Here is a 6,198-nt window from a genome sequence, read left to right as displayed (position 1 = left end):
ATACATGGAGTTCAAAGGTGCAAACAATTTGATGTTTATTCGAGTAAATTTCCAGCAAGCAATTATTCCAATTTCCTTCCTCAGTATCCCCCTTCCCAGCTCTGACACCACAGAGCCTTGCCTGTGTCCCTGTTCCCATTCCCTGTTCCTATTCCCCACCTTAGCAAAACATAATTGCAATTCCCCTACCCCTACTCCCATTCCCCACCTTACTTCCCGACTGACTGCAGACTATATAGTAAAACATGAGTTCTGCTTAGCTATACCTTAACCAATCATTTTACTGACGTTTAACTAACTAATCCTAACATATTGTAACATGATTATCTAACCAATTATACCCCACCACCTTAGTTTACATCCAACAAATTAATTATATAGCAGACAGAAACAATCACAGAACCAAACAGAGATTATACAGACAAGCAATAGGAAAGTGGAGACTACAGTGATAGAACAAAGAAATGAGGATTTCACACCCCAGCTCTTGATAAGTGAACTGTTGCCGGACAGGATGCTATCACAGTAGAGGTTGTGGATGCTGTTTGCTTAACTGTCTGGCCCCCAGGGCAGGATTTTGAGGGTCACCATTACTTTCTCAGCATGCCAGCAACCATCTTTTGTTCACTTAAAACGTGAGCAGGGAGATTCCAACACCGCAGAACTCATGGAGCTCCAAGAAACGTGTAACTTTATGTCCGGATGAGTGTGTCTAAAAATCAGCTGTGCTGTAGAAGGTCTCTAGGAGTTGAAAGAGATGTGCCATCTCAACCTCCCTAAAGAGTGTCATCAAATATTAATGAAAACTAGGGTTGATAAGTCACATCCTTTGCAGCATTAGGATTGTGGACTGGTCTAAAGTGCCAATTTTAAGACTCTCTTTTCCTATCTCTTAGGTGTTCTGGTCTCTGCACAGAGAAGTGGTTTCAAATCCCACTCCTGACATGACCATTTTCTTTTATCTGGAGAAAATGGCCTCACTTCAATCTCCTTTGCAACAATAGAACACCATTTGCTTAGGTTTTCTATTCCAGTAGTTGTGAGAGAAGCTCCAAACCAGGGGGAAACAGTGCCTTTTCTCTCGACTGATCAATTTTTGTCTTCCTTCATTCCAAGCCATTTTCTCAGATACATCTATATTTCCCACACTTTTTTGTTCATTGTTTCATAAAAGCAAAGAACTTTAGGGTCATCATTTACTCCCACACAACTGTATTTATGAAGTGAAACAATATTTTTTGGATATTCTTGCAGAAAGGACTGGATACAGGCCTGGATCAGAATCTTCGTTACCAGAGCTAGAATTTCTATTTTACAAGTGCTATTTTTCTGCATCTATTAGATTTCCAACATTGATTTCATTTTATACACATTTTGAGCATCTATTAAGGATAAATTCAACAAAAATACCACTTCTCTTTCCTCCACATCTGCATCATGAAGGAGAGCATTCTGAATACCATACGATTAGGTAGGAAAGATCTTCTGTGGGGCATGGGTTACAAAAATGCTTCAGGAACCAAATACATTGGCATTTTGCCAAGTTAGAAATCACTTAATGTGGGATTCTCTCCCCAAATCATCTGAGAAAATACTGACTTAAAGAATTGAACTACAGTGTGATCATATGCACTTCCTTCAGTTAATTGAGGTTCTGCTGTTGTTCACCATTTCCAAATGGAGATTTTCAATCACTGCTGTTTCTTTGTTAGCATGTGCAGTGAATTGGAGAGTTCTCCACTGTTGACAGAAATGCACTTGAACTTTCTCCGTGTCATCATGGAGGGGTGGGGAAAAAGCAAAGCTGAAGTGACAAATGACCATTTCCTAAAGTCCTAATTTCTCTGTAATTCTCCAAGAAATCTGAGCTACGTCCTATCAAACTGAATTAATATCCAATTGGCTGAGCAAACAGCCTTCAGGAAAGATAGAAACCCACATCACAGAGAGACAGAATACATGACAATGAAAGCATCAAGAGAAATTCCAGAGCAGGTTACATCTGATTATTCCGAATCAAGACAAGAGATTCTCCCATCACATTCTCCTCTGATCCATTCAAAGCAGCTTCACTCAGCACTCTCTCAATAGTCAGTTATGTTACTTACAATTTTGTAAATATCCTAGCATCCCCATAATGGGTGAAAAAAGTCCCCTTCTCAGAAGTGGCTTTACCAATAGATGAAACCTGGAATTTAAATGCCAAATAATCACACTATGTTTGGGATCCATTTAAATTCCCCTCCCAGGTCTTTGACACTTTCATCTCCAGTCATAGCGACTCTGATAGAGGATTAAAGAAATCAAAGCATCATCTCCAAGCACAGACAGCTGAGAACTCTTCCTCATATGACACTTTGAGAAGTGGAGGGATAGAATGTGATGAAAATAAACTCTGCACAGGGAAGCCAAAAGGTAACAGTTCTGGAGTGATGGGGAAGGAGGGAATCTCTGAGTCACCCCATCTCCTTCTAGTGTCACAGAGGCTGAAATGACACTTTTCCTCCCTGCTCCTCTTTATTTAACTATAATATGAAAAATTCCCAATATAACTGCTCTTCAGCACAACCCAGAGCAATGTGAGAACAACTGGCAATGATACAATCTGTATCATTGGTAACTCTAACAATAACTTTGCAGTAGGAGGAATGGTATAAGTGTGACGCTCCCTGGTTCCTCATAGGAAGGGCACACTCCAACTACTCATGGGATAATTGAGTTGATAGAAAGGACAAATGGGCCCGCCTCAAAAGAAGGCATACTACAAAAGGCATAAATGGGCCACTCATCTGGACAAGCTGAGGGATAACAGTGCTGCAAACCGTTCAAACAGATTTAAAAAGTTATGATGTGGGAATCAGGAAAAGTATTAAAGAAAAAAATTGATAACCCTAGAGGTTTTTATGGTGTTCATCGCCCTTGCAGATTCTCTGATGGCTAATATGGGCTGAGTGCGAAAAGGTTTTCCCACATTCTCTGCTTTCATAGGGCCTGTCCCCTGTGTGGATTCTCTGATGCTGAGAAAGGGCTGAGCTGCTAGTGAAGGTTTTCCCACACTCACTGCATTTGTAGGGCCTCTACCCTGTGTGGATTCTCTGATGTCTAGAAAGGCTTGATCTATAAGTGAAATTTTTCCCACACTCACGGCATTCATAAGGCCTTTCCCCCGTGTGGATTCTCTGATGATTAGAAAGGGCTGAGCTGCTAGTGAAGGTTTTCCCACATTCACAGCATTCATAGGGCCTTTCCCTTATGTGGATTCTCTGATGTTTAGAAAGGGCTGAGCTGCAAGTGAAGGTTTTCCCACACTCACAGCATTCAAAGGGCCTCTCCCCTGTGTGGATTCTCTGATGAACAGAAAGGGCTGATATTTGAATGAAGCTTTTCCCACACTCACTGCATTCATAGGGCCTCTCCCCTGTGTGGATTCTCTGATGTTTAGAAAGGGCTGATCTTTCAATGAAGCTTTTCCCACACTCACCGCATTCATAGGGCCTCTCCCCTGTGTGGACTCTCTGATGTTGAGAAAGGCCTGATCTGTAAGTGAAAATTTTCCCACACTCACTGCATTCATAAGGCCTTTCCCCTGTGTGAATTCTCTGATGTTTAGAAAGGTCTGAGTTGCTAGTGAAGTTTTTCCCACACTCATTGCATTCGTAGGGCCTGTCCCCTGTGTGGATTCTCTGATGAACATAAAGGGCTGAGCTGCTAGTGAAGGTTTTCCCACACTCACGGCATTCATAGGGCCTCTCCCCTGTGTGGATTCTCTGATGTTTAGAAAGGGCTGGTCTGTCAATGAACCTTTTCCCACACTCACTGCATTCATAGGGCCTCTCCCCTGTGTGGATTCTCTGATGTTGAGAAAGGGCTGATCTTTCAATGAACCTTTTCCCACACTCACTGCATTCATAGGGCCTCTCCCTTGTATGGATTCTCTGATGTTGAGAAAGGTCTGACCTGTAATTGAAAATTTTCCCACACTCACGGCATTCATAGGGCCTGTCCCCTGTGTGGATTCTCTGATGATTAAGAAGGGCTGAGTAGTCACATATGTTTTTTCCACACTCTGTGCATGAATTTTTTCTCTTTCCAATGATTTCCTGCTTTGTTGTGGTTTCCTTGAGGTCCTTCTGAGTTCTCTGAGAGGAAATACGTTTACCCAATTTCTCCCCTGGCTGGTTTCCTTGCTCTCTTTCTGGTCTGTGCTGAATCTCACAGGATTTTTCCTCCTCATGACTCCTGGACACATTGCTTTTTGATCTTTGCAATAATGCTCTGTGTTTATCCAGTTGCTGAACATTTTTTTGCTGAGAATTCTGCTTCTCTTTCTCACATGTCATTGCATCACCTGCTGTGAAAAAGACAGAAACCTCAAACAGGGATGAAAAGTGAAAAGCCAAAACAAACTAAGTGCTGGAGGGAGGTCAAATAAAAATCACAAACTGAACTCCCCCATACTCTTCCAGGAGAGAGGAGGGGATCAATTTGGCTTTTAAATCCCATCCAAATTCTCAGGGGGAAGAGAGGAAGCTACTGCCTTGTGTCTGCTAGAATCTACAGGAAGCCATGAGCTATAGTTACCCTGAGGATATGACCCCTGCTGGCAACAATAATGAACTGAGATACCTCTCAAAGGCTTTGTAGGGCATCCCAGAGGTTTTCTTCAGGCACTTTCACACTCAGAGTTGGTTTAATGTTTCCTCACCTCTGCAGCGAGATCTCAGGGTCTGTTTTCCCTCTGAACCCTGCAGGTCTGAGACCCATGGCTCTTCCCCTTGTTCCAGCTGGGAGATCACATCAGGTTTGGAAACTGGAAAACCTGCTCAGATGAAAGAAGACAAAGGAGTTCTGTTTATTTCATCAAACTTTGTCATAAAAAACATTCTATTAATTTAACTTTAATACTTAGTGAGACCTGGTGTGCCTGGGCTAGTCCTCACTGAAAATGCCAAGACCAGGGCAAGCTGAAAAGGGGAGAGAAGAGGCTCCCCAAACTGGTGGTTAACACGGAAGTTAAACTCACCAACCAGTCACGAACTGTGCTTCTGATCCCCCACACTGGTTATCGAGAAATTGAAAAAAGAAATCACACGGCCCCCTTTATTGCATTCTAGTTCTCTGATTCCCAATCAGCACCTAGGTCCACCACAGTGAGAGGTTATTTAAAAACTCTGCTCACATAAACAAAGTGTTCTTCTGACCCCAGAGTCAGCCACATTACCAGGTCATAATGGGTTTGGATCTTACCCAAAATACTATGATGCCAGCCAATCCTTAGCACCTAACCTAAAGGTTTATAAGCAAGAAAGCATCTAAACTAAAGGTTTATTATAAAAGAAAGAAGGAAAAAGGGAGTTGTTAAATGGGAAAGCAGTCAGACATTCAGAAATCTACACATCTGGTTCTTAGCAGTATTGGTGAGTTTCTGGCTTGAAAGGGTCCCTGGTATACATCCACATTATTCAGTCCTTTGTTCAAGCCTTCAGTTTGTAGAGAAGTTGCTCTAGAGGTAGGAAGGGGGATTGAAGACAAAATGGAGATGATGCAGCTGCCCTTTATATTCCCTTTGCCAAGTGGCTTCTACTTCCTGTGTCCCAAACACAAGCTTCACAGCACATGGCATGGAAAAGCCTTGGAGTTCTCAGTACACAGTGTAATACAGCATGGCCAGAGGGCAGCAAGACAGGGTTAGAAGGGAGCCTTATTCCCTGTAGAGGGAAGAAAGTTTGCTATAGATTAACTAGAGCTCCTGAAGCCAATTGGAGCACCTGCAGTCAGCCACCTGATAAAGACCCTGCTCCAATCAGACAGGGAAGGAGTTGGAGCAGAAAGGATTGGTACTGGAGCAGAGAACAGTTTGAAGGGAAGCAGAGGAAAGTTTGGAGAAGTGCTGCAGTGGGCTAAGAAGTCCAAGACCCTAGATAAGGGGCACTTGGCTTGTAAAAAGGGAGGGCAGGAAGCCCCCACAAGCTGAAGGGCAGGAGCAGGAAGTAGCCCAGGGGAAGGAACCGCCAGTTCAAGTGGTTCACCACTAACCTCAGGGCCCCTGGGCTGGGACCTGGAGAAGAGGGTGGGCCCAGCTCCCTCCCTCTCCACTCCCCTCCTCAAGGACACTAGGGGGGTAATTAAAATACCGATTCAGAGACAAGCAATGGCACCCTGAACCTTCCCCAGAGAAGAGAAAGCATGAGACCCAGC

The 6,198-nt window shown here is 43.4% G+C and overlaps 1 long non-coding RNA gene across 1 annotated transcript; it reads right to left on the bottom strand.

Moving 5' to 3' along the window:
- Positions 1-10: 10 nt before the first annotated feature.
- On the bottom strand, positions 11-4,872 carry LOC115640198. Its single transcript, XR_003997840.1, has 3 exons — positions 4,706-4,872; positions 3,986-4,351; positions 11-2,188 (listed from the first exon to the last, which is right to left on the bottom strand). It is a non-coding gene; the product is annotated as an uncharacterized LOC115640198 (long non-coding RNA).
- Between the last annotated feature and the right edge of the window lie 1,326 nt (positions 4,873-6,198).

The sequence above is a fragment of the Gopherus evgoodei genome, unplaced genomic scaffold (genome assembly GCF_007399415.2).
Source record: "Gopherus evgoodei ecotype Sinaloan lineage unplaced genomic scaffold, rGopEvg1_v1.p scaffold_238_arrow_ctg1, whole genome shotgun sequence".
NCBI lineage: Eukaryota > Metazoa > Chordata > Testudines > Testudinidae > Gopherus > Gopherus evgoodei.
This window is presented reverse-complemented; position numbering and strand designations above follow the sequence as displayed.